The sequence below is a fragment of the Panonychus citri genome, unplaced genomic scaffold (assembly GCF_014898815.1).
Source record: "Panonychus citri isolate SS breed McGregor unplaced genomic scaffold, ASM1489881v1 Contig00050, whole genome shotgun sequence".
NCBI lineage: Eukaryota > Metazoa > Arthropoda > Arachnida > Trombidiformes > Tetranychidae > Panonychus > Panonychus citri.
This window is the reverse complement of record NW_026515455.1, coordinates 474,931-488,079: the sequence shown is the minus strand read 5'-3', so window position 1 is coordinate 488,079 and position 13,149 is coordinate 474,931. Positions and strand designations below refer to the sequence as shown.

Genomic DNA, 13,149 nt, shown 5'->3' with positions numbered 1-13,149 from the left:
GTTTTTTTTTCCAAATGTAAAGAAAGAAAATTCTGTGTTTTCAGAAAAATGGGATAAGAATTTGCAATGTCAAGAATTGGAATCATTCAGAACAAAAATGTTCGTTTTTAAATTTTTTCATGTTTTTTCAGTCGAGTTTCGAGTCAGCGTCGATCGCTCGGATGCTCTTTCACCCTTTTAATCATAGAGAATTCGTCCTGAGAGATTCTGATTATATCTCTTCTGATTACTCGAGAATCAGGATAAATGAAAGACAAACACCGAGTAAATCTCTCCAAATATTAGAAGGAAACTGTTAACAATTTTTCGTATTGAAAATCAAACTTGGAGTTGAGATTATCTAATCAAGTTTTAGGAAGAAAAAAAATTCTGTTCATCTCATGTAGTCTAAATCAGAAGTTAATTCAAACTGATTACAATTTTCTGTGGCTCAGATAAAAGTAGCTTCTTATTTTCAGTTTTTCTAACTCTTCAATTGTAGCTTCCATCATTGAGAGGATGCAGATGAATTTGTATACTCTATAGGATGAAATCTATCTAATATTGATTGGCAACTTCATCTTCTTTTCATGTTCATCATTTTCATCATCTTCGATTCAATTGCAAAAAAAAGAAGAAGAGAAAATCATTTTCTCTATAGGTAGACTTCCATTTCATCATGAACATCATCATCTTCAATAACTTCATCTTCAACATTCCCTTCCACCTATTTGCCAGAAACCAATCTCCCATTAAGTTGACCTTTTACCTCTCCCATGAAACGTTAAAACTCAATATCATCGCAATTTTAAAGCGAATCTGCAACATGAAGTTGCGACTTATCTTGGTTTCCTTTTTCCACAGAATTTTCTTAGAAACTGCTCCAAATTTCTTCATTTTTATAGGTTATCTGAAGATTCTGATCATCCTCATAATCTTAAGGATCAAATGAAAAGATGTTGTGTCTCACTTTCTCAAGATGATAAAGGTAAATGAAAATATTATTTATATTAATTCCTTTTTATCATCACTTAAGTTGAATGTTTGTTTGTTGAAAGAAAAAGTGAGATCAACTTCCTTGATATAATGACTCTCTCACAGCGAAACAGACAAGTTACATGAGACATTGATGTTGACAACATTCAACCTTGAAAACTTTTGAGGACTTGGTCTGAATAACAATTAATTTCAAGGTAATAGTTGAAAAGAAAGTAAAGTTGTCAAGGAAACAAGGGAATAAGTTGAATGAAATTTGACAAAATAATCATTTAAACTGATGAATACGAACCATTAATTATAATCAAACTACTAACAATCAACCCGAACTCCGATGCTCCGAATCTCAATCAACTTTTGTTCATAATTTAATCCAATTCATTATCCAATTTTGACAAATCAATGAAATTTTGCGAAACAAACAGTTACAACTTTGAGATTCTTTCAATAAGTAGATCGAATTTCTTTTATATCTAATATTTAATTGTCCAATTTTCGATAATTTATCTTTAATCATCACCAGTTTTTTATTTAAATTTTCAAACGAATCTACTGTTGGAATTGAGAGACTCAATTATCTTGATCTTCCTTATTTATATAGAGAGAGAGACACGAAACTGAAAATGAAGATTATGAATAAAATAAAGTCCAGGGTCTGAATGGATCAACTATGACGATGGAGATTATGATAAAGAGAGAGAGAGAGAGAGAGAGAGATAAAGGTGAGAAAGAAGACAAGGATGATACTTTTTAAAGCGTTTCAAGTAATAAATCAGAATTGAAAAGGATTAATAAGTTGTTAAGATCGTTTCTCATATTTATTGAGACTTTATTTTATCATCTTCACCTATTATATCAACTAGGAACTGTCTTTGTCATTGCAGAAGTGAGAAGATGGTGAAGATAAAAGAGCTGAGAGATGAGAGATAAGGGATGAAAGATGAGGAAGAAAAGGGAGAAAAGTATGAAGATAGTCTAATGTGATTTATACCAAAGGATGGGCGATATTTATACTGTGAAAGCCTGTGGTGAGAGCAGAAGGTGACATCAGATGAGCAGAAAAGAGAGAGAGAGAGAGAGAGAATAAGGATGAGGAAAAGAGAATAGGGAGACAGTGACTTTTTCTTTGCGAAACAAACAGTGGATTGGATATGAAAGATCAGAAATTTACTTGAAGAGCCAGAAAATGATGAAGATGAACAATAAAGTAAAAAGTATAACATGAAACTTCATTACCATTTTTATCTAAGATAATGGTCCCTTTTATAAGTTTCTCTGTTTCCTCAACTCCCCCTCCACTCGATGAGAAAGATATAAAATGATGAAGATGATCAATCACATGATTGAGTTGAGGATGAGGATGCGGAGTCCTTGGTGTTGGGAGAATAAAATATATAAAAAATATCAAATAGCAAAAAGAGAAAGAGAGAGAGAAGAAGAAGAAGAAGAAGAAGAAGAAGAAAGGAAGTTGAAGAGAATATTCGAATAGAAGAAAAATAAAAGATGAAAGTTGATTCTCTTTAAGTTGTTTTAAATGATGGGTGAGAATAAACCGGAAATCTATCAACAAAACTGATTCCCTTCGAAAGACTATTCATCATATTCTTGACCACGCTCCATCTTCATCATCATCACCACTCGACTCTTAACTCTCTCTCTCTCTCTCTCTCTCTCTCTCTCTCTCTCTCTCTCTCTCTCTCTCTCTCTCTCTATAAATGATCTGCTATAATATTTACACTTTTGGTTAGACCAAAATTGATTTAAGCTTCATTTCATCTTCTTCATTATCTTGATAATGATCATCATTACTTTCTGTCAATTACTATTAACTTTTAGATTGTTTCAATTTTTATAAGTGACAAGTTATTGATCATTCATTACGATACAATCTAATTTCAAATCAATCAAAATTCATTGACACTCAGCTACTACAAACTATCAACATTGTTGCCTAATTGAATATAAAATGTAATTTGAATAATTAATTAATTAACTAATAGATTTCATTACTCTTACACTTTTACTCTGTTCCTAAGGTAACCAATGTTTACAGTCATTAACTAAATCCCCTGAAATCGCTGAGCAAGGGATCAAATTAATGGAGTGCTAATCATCTTAACTTGACCGAAAATAATATTTAGTTGAGAGGAAATCAGATGTTCAGGTAATGTTGTTATTGAGATTAAATCTCAGGATATTTAAGAGTTTCTTTCATCGTTTCTGATTTAATGAAACATTTTGATTCTCTTCCCAACAGAAGCGATAATGATTAATCATTATGATGATGAAAAGATAAATCAACTTATCTGATCGAAAATCTGTAAGAGATTATGATTAACAATCAATATTATCTCGATGCTGTTTGTTCAACGAGATGCGATTACCGTTCACATTAAAGTGATTTAATCGAACTCATTTTGTTACCGATAATCCAATTGTTTATTATTGTTACTTTTTAATCTCAATTAATCTAATCCTCCAAGTTTCCATTCATCAGGAAGCCTTGCGATACTTTTTTGCATCATCATCAATATCGAGGATCGTCCTAACACCAAGGCTTGTCCTGGAATAACATGTGTACCATGTTGACCACTAATTAAAAGAAATCATCCTTAGGCGTGTCATGGAAAAAATGAAATATCATATAAATGAAGGGAACAATTTGAGCCTATCCTACTCTTTACTTAACCAATTCGGTCTCTCTCTCTCTCTCTCTCTCTCTCTCTCTCTCTCTCTTTCTCTTTCTTTCTCACTCATTACACTACCCACACTCCCTTATCTTACCTTTATTTTCACCCTCAAGGAATGAAAATTTCGTATTCCATATTATTTTTCAGCATCTTTGCTCTCGTCTCCCACTCTGAAAGCTTAGTTTAGATCTAAGCTTAGAATCAAATTGAGCTTTGTAGAAAGAGATGAGCGAGGTGCTTCACCTTTACACTGGGGCGTAAATCGGATGGTCGAAAAATTGTATCATGCAAATCCATTCATCTAAACAATGAAAGAGCCTAAAAGATGAACAATATGCGTGTGTGGGTACTATTTTTATGCGATTACATGAAATGGATTAACAATATTATTACCATGAAGAGAATTCATTCCATGTTGGAAAATTGCCGAAATTTAGAACTCAAGTAAGGAACATCATTTCGTCCCTATTCAACGTTTCTTATTGTTTTTTTTTCATCTCCTTTCATTCGGTTGATTCTGTAAAATGCTTCAGGCTAAATTCCACCTTAATCCAGGTACGTTCATAAGGTTTACCTTTTTTATTTTACTTCTCTTAGTGAAAAAAATTCAATGTAAGAAAATGAGAGAAAAGATTAAAAGAAGTAAAGAAAATGATGATACATGTAATAATAATGATGATGAGAAGGATGAATCGAGTATAGAGTTACCTTTGAAAGGTAATGAAATGAGGAGGCTTGTATTTGATAGTAAAAGGTAAGATAATGTAGACAACATCTTAAAGATAATTAATTAACTTTTTGTTCAACTTTTTTATTCTTAAGTTTCTATTCGTCCGATCATCATGATGAAGAAAAAGATGAAGTGAAAATCAACTAAATTACATGTTCCCTTCTCGTTGTAACCATATCTAAACCTGAATTTCGCAGAGAAACAGTTATTAGAAATATTAATCAATAATTTAAATTCTATTATGGAAAAGTTTCTTTTCAATTACAGTGCATCTTAATCTTCGACTCCACGCCAAACTTTTCCAAACTGATCTGGTTCATCTTTCGCCTGATTATCTGATCATCTTGAGAGAAAAGTGACAAGAGGAAGAAATGAAATAACGAAAAGTTGATCATCTATTATAATATGAATGTGAGGCTACTGAGATTTAAATTGATTTGATTCCATCAAGATGCTTCTTTTCATGGGCTACATGGAGATGATGAAAGTAACGAGAAAAGATTATCATCAAAATGATACTGATGATGAAGAAGAGAAGATGAAAGGTTGATTAGAAGAGAGTGAAGAAGTTTGAAGAATGGAAAAAGATGAGAAGATGATGATAGAGATAATGATGATGATGAAAGATGATGATGAAGAGGAAAAGAGGCCCATAGTTACTCTTTAATCAGAGATAAAATTCAGAGATGATTTTTGGGATAAATCATTTAATTTTATTACCGTTAGTTTGATGATGATGATCAAGAAAATCATGATGAACGGCTTCAAGTAATTTCCATAAATAACCAACTGATTGATTGATATAACTCAATTCTGATGCAATATTAATCAATGTTAAGCAAACAAAACCAGATGGGTGCTGGATTATCATTTTAATCATCCTCTTTATCATCATCGTCTTGTCCTAACGATGTCAATAAAGTTTCGTTACCAAATCGTTTTTACAATCTCACCCTGACTAACTCAGCATGAAGCATTTGCTGCAATTAAGTACAAAACATAAAACAGACAATTTATGATTAAATTAATGTTGATTCTATCGACGAAATTACCATGTATTATTCTGATATGAATACGGTTACCTTTACGTTGGCACGTTTGCTAAACTTTATTTGTGATTTACCTTGAACGGTCCTTAACCTTACCTTATGTGTTGTGTAGATGATGAGATAATAATGATGCAGGTTCACTCAGTCAGCAGAAGTTATCATCAGATGGATTCACAAGAGGAAATGATATCGCTCATCATCATGGTACCAGTTTCATAGATTCATTTATAAGCAGAATCAGCATAAGAACGACACTAATTAACTGTACGATTTCAAGTTGAAAATGGAATGAAAAACTTTCATTTACGTAATGGATTCGACTTTTTATTTTTCCAATTTCGATTATTATTAATAATAATAAAAGTAAAATTTGATTCTAAATTTTTCCTCATAACTATTAGCAAGATGCCAAATGATAATCAATATTATTTAGGGAATAGTAAATCACGTCTCTCAATGAATAAAATGATATAAACAACAATTAAAGGTGAACCTCGACTCTAGTGTATTAATGTTGTTACAATGTGATGAAATTGATTCACTTTTTAGTTTTTCCTGTTAAATGGAAGTGTAAATGATGTTATTTCCGGAAAATGGTTCCTCGTTTAGATAATAAATTTATTATTACAAGTCCAGGCAAAGGAGTAAATGAATGAGCTCCGATCAATTCTGAGAGAGATGATGTAATGCACATGAATAATAAGGAATAACCTGAGAGGGAGCCACTTTTCATGGGGAAATTGATAATTATCATTATGATGATTAGATGATGAAGGAGAGTTTAATGCTGAGCTGATGTATGTTTTTGGTTCATGAGAGTAAAGTAAGAAGGAAAGATGAGAGAGTAGGATACAAGGGAGCTGAGATTATTTGGATGAATGAATTGAAGGTGATGTAAAAACGGAAATGAAATATTCTCGAGACTTTTCATTGAAATTCTGAACACGATTAGCAAGACAATTCTCGTTTTTTTGTTTAGTTTCTTCGTCCAGATAATTACCGACATGTTTAATTGCAATGATTCATCTATTTGTCCACCTTAACTGTTTCATTTAACTGATTTTATTTATTTTCATCTTATCATTAAGTTGATGATTATTGACTGAGATGGAATGACGATAATAGCAGATAATCAAAATTTGAACGTGGCTTTTGTTATAATAGATAATGTTAATAAAACAATAATCAGATTAGCCTGTTGAATCCCTTGCTCGGTGACCAGTGGTCAAGCTCAATAACTCAAGGGACTCATATAAACTCCATCATCATCATCATCATCAGATCTCTTACTCTTAAGTGTTTACTCTTTTTCGATGATGGGAACAAGTCAAAGATGATGATGAGAATAAAAGAAGAGAAAAGAAGAGAAATTATTAACACTATTTACGGTTATTTGGGTATATTCTTTTTCCAGCAAATAGCCACAATCGACTTTATCATATTATTATTATATTATTATTAATACTTCCATTGTGAATATATTAATGGCAAGTGTAGGAGGAAGATGAGGAATCATGATCGTCATCATTGAGCGAACCAAAAAGGAAGAAGGGAAAAGAATACATGTTAGATTACAAGGCTGAAAAGCGAAATTGTTTCGATAAACAGATAAAAGGTAACGAGAAAAGAGATTGATGATTTTCTACTAAGAGGAAACCCGATTTAAGCGATCACCGATTTCTAACCAGAAGAGGAAAGGAAAAGCAAATTTTGTTTCGAAAAGCGTGAAACCACCAAGATGATGGAGAAGATTAAGAAAAGAGTCTAATTTATTGTCACGTTTGGTGAAAAGAAATAAAGAAAAGTCGAAGATTATCCTGTTCATCGCTGAGGAAGAAAAGGAAGAGGACATATGGATGTTGAGAGCCTGGAATATGTTGATATGAGTTGAGAAAAATTTATGATACGATTGGAATACACGAATACAATGAGGTTAAATGATTTCCATGAACAAAATGAGACTTTTCCAGTTTCAATCAAACTTTTCCCTAATCTAATATTACTCTTGAGTCCAACTATTAGATATCTGCAACTAACAATAATGATAATGATGAATATACGTGATCCAATATCAGTAATTATCCCAATAGAAACTGTTTCGATTCTGGAACTTGAATGATTATAAATAACATGTTATTGTGACAATTTGCTCATCATCATCAACTCAAAGAGTTACTAGTTTAATCATCACTATTAAAGTGTCAAAAGCAAATGAAAAACCAAAAAGGTAAACATGATTAGTATTAATCTTAATCCATCATATCCAAATCGTGATTCATTTTACAGTTTCCAAAATGATAAACTTAGACCAGACTTGAAATGATAATTAATATCTTTCTTATAAATAGTTAAATCAGAAAAGAGATAAACTTGTATTGATCTGAAAAACGTTGGAACGTCACATTTATTTCAGATTAACAGGTAACTTCACGTATCTCACTAACGATTTCATTATAAATCGCGTCTCTATTAATCCTTTTCAAGTTTTTTTTTTCTTTTTTCATTAAACTTTTTCCGTTTTTTTTTCTTCTTTTTGACATGAAATTATTATATAATAGTTATTATCATTTTCTGCTTTTAAATAAACGTTATCCTGCTGATGAATATTCTTACAAATAAAATAGCAGAATCATTTTCTTCAGTTATTTTCTTTTTCACTTGACCTGAGTGGTACTCAAGCAAAAGGTCATCGTCATCATCTACATGGACTTTGTTTACAGCAATTAAAGGTCGAAGGTGCTTGTAAATGTGATCATTTAAGCTCACAATTTATGTATCAAATTAATTCATTGTGCTTTGTATTAGTCGGAATATCTTGACGAATTATGTGTCACATGATTTGTGAAATTCAGAATAAATGAATTTAATTAATTTCATGATAAAAGTTTAATATTTCTTTACATAATAAAGTTTAATTAATTAATTACAACTTGTTACAACTATTTACATGAAATTAAAATGATTAATTACATAATTATTTCTAATAATAATAAGCAAGATGGAAAACTACAGAATTGGTATCGAGAAAAAAGTAACTGTTAAAAAGTAATAGTGATTAAGGTCGAGATAATTTTGAATAGAATGTCAATCAATATAAATTGTTATTCAAAGGTGAATGAATCACGTGTTGCATTTAACTTGATGAACATCAAATGAGCTCTGGATGATAAAACTGGCGATAATATTGCAGATGAGATGGACAAAAGAAGAAAAAACAATCGCGGTTTAGTTTTGCCTGAGGGCATCAAGATACAATCCAATGTAAACAAAGGCAATCGAGGGTCTATTTTAAATATTTTCATTGCCAAAGCTCATCATCATCATCACTATAATGATGATGATTATTATGATAAAGGAAAGATAAAAGCTTTTACCAGGTAAGATTGTTAACGCTTTGACTTCACCAATTGTATTGAGAATAATGAAAATCATGTAGCCTGAGGCAATTTGATGTTTCATCTTCAAATGAATCTATAAAAACAACAATAATAATAATAGTAGATCAATTAGCCTGGAGCTTTGGAATAACATTTAACCAGCAAAAAGAGGAAGAAGAAGATAATTCAGTTTATCTTATTACTGTTCGCATTGTAGCTCGTGTTGCACTCAAGTCAATCATATAATAGGATAAGAATGCGTGCCAATGTTATTCAGAAAAGATGAAAAATTGATTCAATTGACTGAAAGAGAAAAAGAAATTGAAAAAAAAAATTCATTCACATAATTTTCATTTCTATTTATCATCAGGTTTTACACGGATTCGTGTTCCCGGTTAATTGGAATCAAGAAAATTCATCTTATCGTGGCTCGAGTGTTACATTTGATTAATTAATTAATTGTAATTGGTGTTTCTCTTGTTTCCAATTATGTCGCTTTTCATGTTACACTTGCTGAAAGATGAAGATGAGGATGGAAATTAAATTAAAATGAATTAATGTTTTGATGTTTCATTTTCATCAACATGCTTATCAATCTCATCATGCAATCCATTTCAGAGCATTTGAAACATCCATGATTCAATTAATGGCCATTTAAATTGATGATTATGATGGTACTAATCATGAAAACTCACTGAATCTAATTAATTTGTTTTAAATAATTGAAACTAATCCTTCATCACCTACGACAAGTTGTTGTTAGTGTAATGATAATAATAGTGCTGTTAATCACTTTAAATGTCAACAATTGAGACGCTAACCAGTAATTACAGGTAACTTAACCTTCATTTAGTTTCAATTGAGACTAAAAGTCAACTAATGACGATGATAATAGCACGAAAGTAAAAGTAAATACAATTAATTGTTCTAATTGATGGAGAGAATGTTTTTCAAAATTAAACAACAATCAAATGTAAATTCAACTATTAAATTTCAATTCTCGGTTTAATAAACATTAACTGTAAGAGAAACTTTATCATCTTTCATTGAGAAACTCTGAATGAACAACTTGATGTACAGACAGAAATAAAATCGTGGTGTGCATTTTAAATACTATGAATATGTCACAAGTCATGCAACCAGAACAGAGGAATCATTATAATAAACAATCAATTCTTCATCAATTTTATCAATTAATGTCCATACCTGTTAATTATCACTTTCCCATTAACAACAAGTTAATTTAACATAATCATTACTTTTATGCATTAATATTGAGCTTTTCCGGTTTTAAATTGACTTTCCGGTTTGTTGTTAAATCTATGGGAAAATATTAATAAAACTAATAAGATGAACATTTAGTTTTATCGGCGACTAAAACTGGAATTGATCTCAGATCCAGTCGACATTATAATTATAAAGGTCGTTCTAATTTCGAGATTCTAACAATGTTTTCACTTTAATTATCGAGATCAGAATGAGAAATGTTATGAGTGAAAAGATTCAATCGAATCATGAATGTCTATTGATTAATTATTACGATTGGATAATAGAACAGAGTAAATTGATAATATAAAATGAAATGAAATGAAGTTAAGATGATTGTTCAATCCTTTTCCTCGGATTGAATGGGGAAATTGAGGCTTTAAGACTTGTGTCTTTTTCTTTATTATCATAATAATCTCAAGAAAAGATAATCATAAAAATGTCATGTTAATAGTACGTGCAACCCATTAAACTAACTTATACTATTAGGAAGAAGAAGAAGATGAGATGAGATGATGGTGATGATGATGATATACTCGTGATTCGTGCGCGCGTTTTAATACAGAACCTACGCAGGAGATTTACTGGTTGTGAATGAGAAGATGAAGATGATGATGAAAGAGGAGAGGGTTAGTTACTTTGAGTAGGTCTGATATTAGATTGAATCTTTTTCCTCTCAGTTGGATATCTTAAGGATCAGATGAAACGGATTAAGGATTAACGTGGTTAAAGAAGGAAAAGATTAAGCATCATTTTGACAGTTTATGTGTATATAAGTGTGTGGGTAACATATTTCATGATGAAAATGATCATTTGATGATCGTCGTCAATACAATTAAATGTAAAGGCTTAAAATGAATAAATAAAGTATAAACTTTAAAGATAAATGAATTTCTGTATCCAACTAATGGTAAGACTGTAAAGAGATAATAATCACTGTTATTATCATGATATACTAAGTGATCATTAGCCACTCATTAGCGCTCAGAGTACAAATTGAGCTCAACATTAGAAGGGGTGGGCCGGTCAGATAGTATTTTGCGAAAATGAAGGTTAATTAAGAAGAAAATGAAAACAAATGGGTTGACAATGCGGGAGAAGATGAGGAAAAGGTGATGAGTATGATTGTATGGAAGATATTTAACTCGAGGCTATAATCTTTAACTTGGATTAACTCCAGTTCCAAGTCATTGATAATGTTTAACATTATCATTAATTGTACCTTGAACATTGGACAAGAAACATTCCGATAGGTAATTGGTAACAAATGATAACAAGGTAAGTGATATTTAAGTGAGTTAATTATTGTCAACAATGAGCACTCAAAGCTCAAAATAACAGGTTCATCCAGTTAAAGATAAAAGGTAAAGGTTATTTCCAAGGATAAGGTTTAAAGGTTACAACAGTTATCGATGCACTAAAAATGATAACAGTTGAAATAAAAGTAATCAGGTTGATTGTTGTAATTGTCAGTTTTTGATAATTACAACAATTACTGAACAAATGACAACAATTTGTAAGAATTAGCAAATGATATCCTTTTGTATCACTAATCACAGTCTCAAAAAAAACAATCAATTTTGATACTCTCAATGATAACAATTGACTTACTTGATTACTATGATTAATCCTCTGAATGTATATCATTTTGTTTTAAATTGTTGTTGATGAAAGGGTTTCAAATAGTTTCAATTGCTATTAATGATCATCATATTGCTGTTTATTAAGATTATTACCATGAAAAGGTTCAAGTAATTGGATCATCTATGTTAGTTTTAGTATTGTTATTGGTCTCTGAGGATTAGTAATGTTATTAACGAGAAATGATTAGCCTAAGAGATGACCAAAGGAGAAATGATATTAGCTAAACATTTTTATATTGTAAATACGTGCTGATTGACTGGAGCTCATGTTAATCATTGATAATGACACAAGAAGTGAAAGAGAAAATGAGAATCATGATGATCGAGCTAATGAGTGCACAAGGTCATTTAATGAGCGAAAAGCAATTACATCCAAAAAAAGAAAAGGACTTTTTCATCTTGATAAAGCTAAATATCTTTTCTGTTGATGATGAAGCACTTGATCCGGATTCTGATAGAGATGTTGCAAGATTGTGCAAAATTAACAATGACTCAAATCATTTGCTCGTTGGAAGATGAAAATTTGTGCGAAATCAAAGGTAACCTTGGGAAGTAAAACATGGGCACAAACAAGAGTCATGGGAGAATCGGATGATGATGATGATGATAATGAGAGAATCACAATCCAATGAGATGTTGTAGATGAAGAAAAAGGCTGGTCAAAGGAGAAACATTCGTTTAACTTGAGCAACAAGAGACAATTGTAAATGTAAATGGCAGAATTATCCAAGAAACGATGATGTTGATGGTTACCAAAGCGTTTAAACGTTGTAACAATTAAGATTAAGCGAAACTTTGAGTCTGTTCGGCTGTTTCCTCATCACCACCATCGTCATTATCATCTCCATCTTGAGTATCTTTTGCAATCATCTACGTTAATCTTTACTCTTTTCCACCTTTCCACCTTTTTGCCTTCTCTTTGCTTTCTTCACTCTTCATCATCAACATCATCTCTTTAACCATTATTATCTTCTCACTCTCACTCCATCTTCATCTTCATCCTTTTCTTCAACAATCAACTTGTCATAATTTGCGAAAGTTAACCTTTTTTCGAGCTCAATGATTACCTAAATTTTGGTGTCTTTTATTCACTATCATTCTTATTCATGCCTTTCAATCATTTTCTTCAAATTATCACCAGAATCATCATCGTTATCTTCATCATGATGCTCATGATACTCATCATTCTTATCGTTATTACGAAAGACGCTAACAATTTATCACTTTAAAGGATTGGCCTGATAAATGTTTTCTTCTTACTACTACTACGTTACCCGATTTGTTTATTGCTTGTTCATAAAGACTTGGCTCTTGATCTTATCTTTTAATTGATCCATGAAAATTAGTTAATTGTGAAACAATTAGCTTGATGATTATCACGAATTCAGATTAGTTATGATTGGAAAAAGATAAATGATC

General features: G+C 31.1%; 1 long non-coding RNA gene across 1 annotated transcript; it reads left to right on the top strand.

The window, feature by feature from the left end:
* Window positions 1–714: 714 nt before the first annotated feature.
* Window positions 715–3,722, top strand: LOC128385684 (uncharacterized). The gene is made up of 3 exons (XR_008324822.1): window positions 715–967; window positions 3,012–3,139; window positions 3,233–3,722. It is a non-coding gene; the product is annotated as an uncharacterized LOC128385684 (long non-coding RNA).
* Window positions 3,723–13,149: the final 9,427 nt, after the last annotated feature.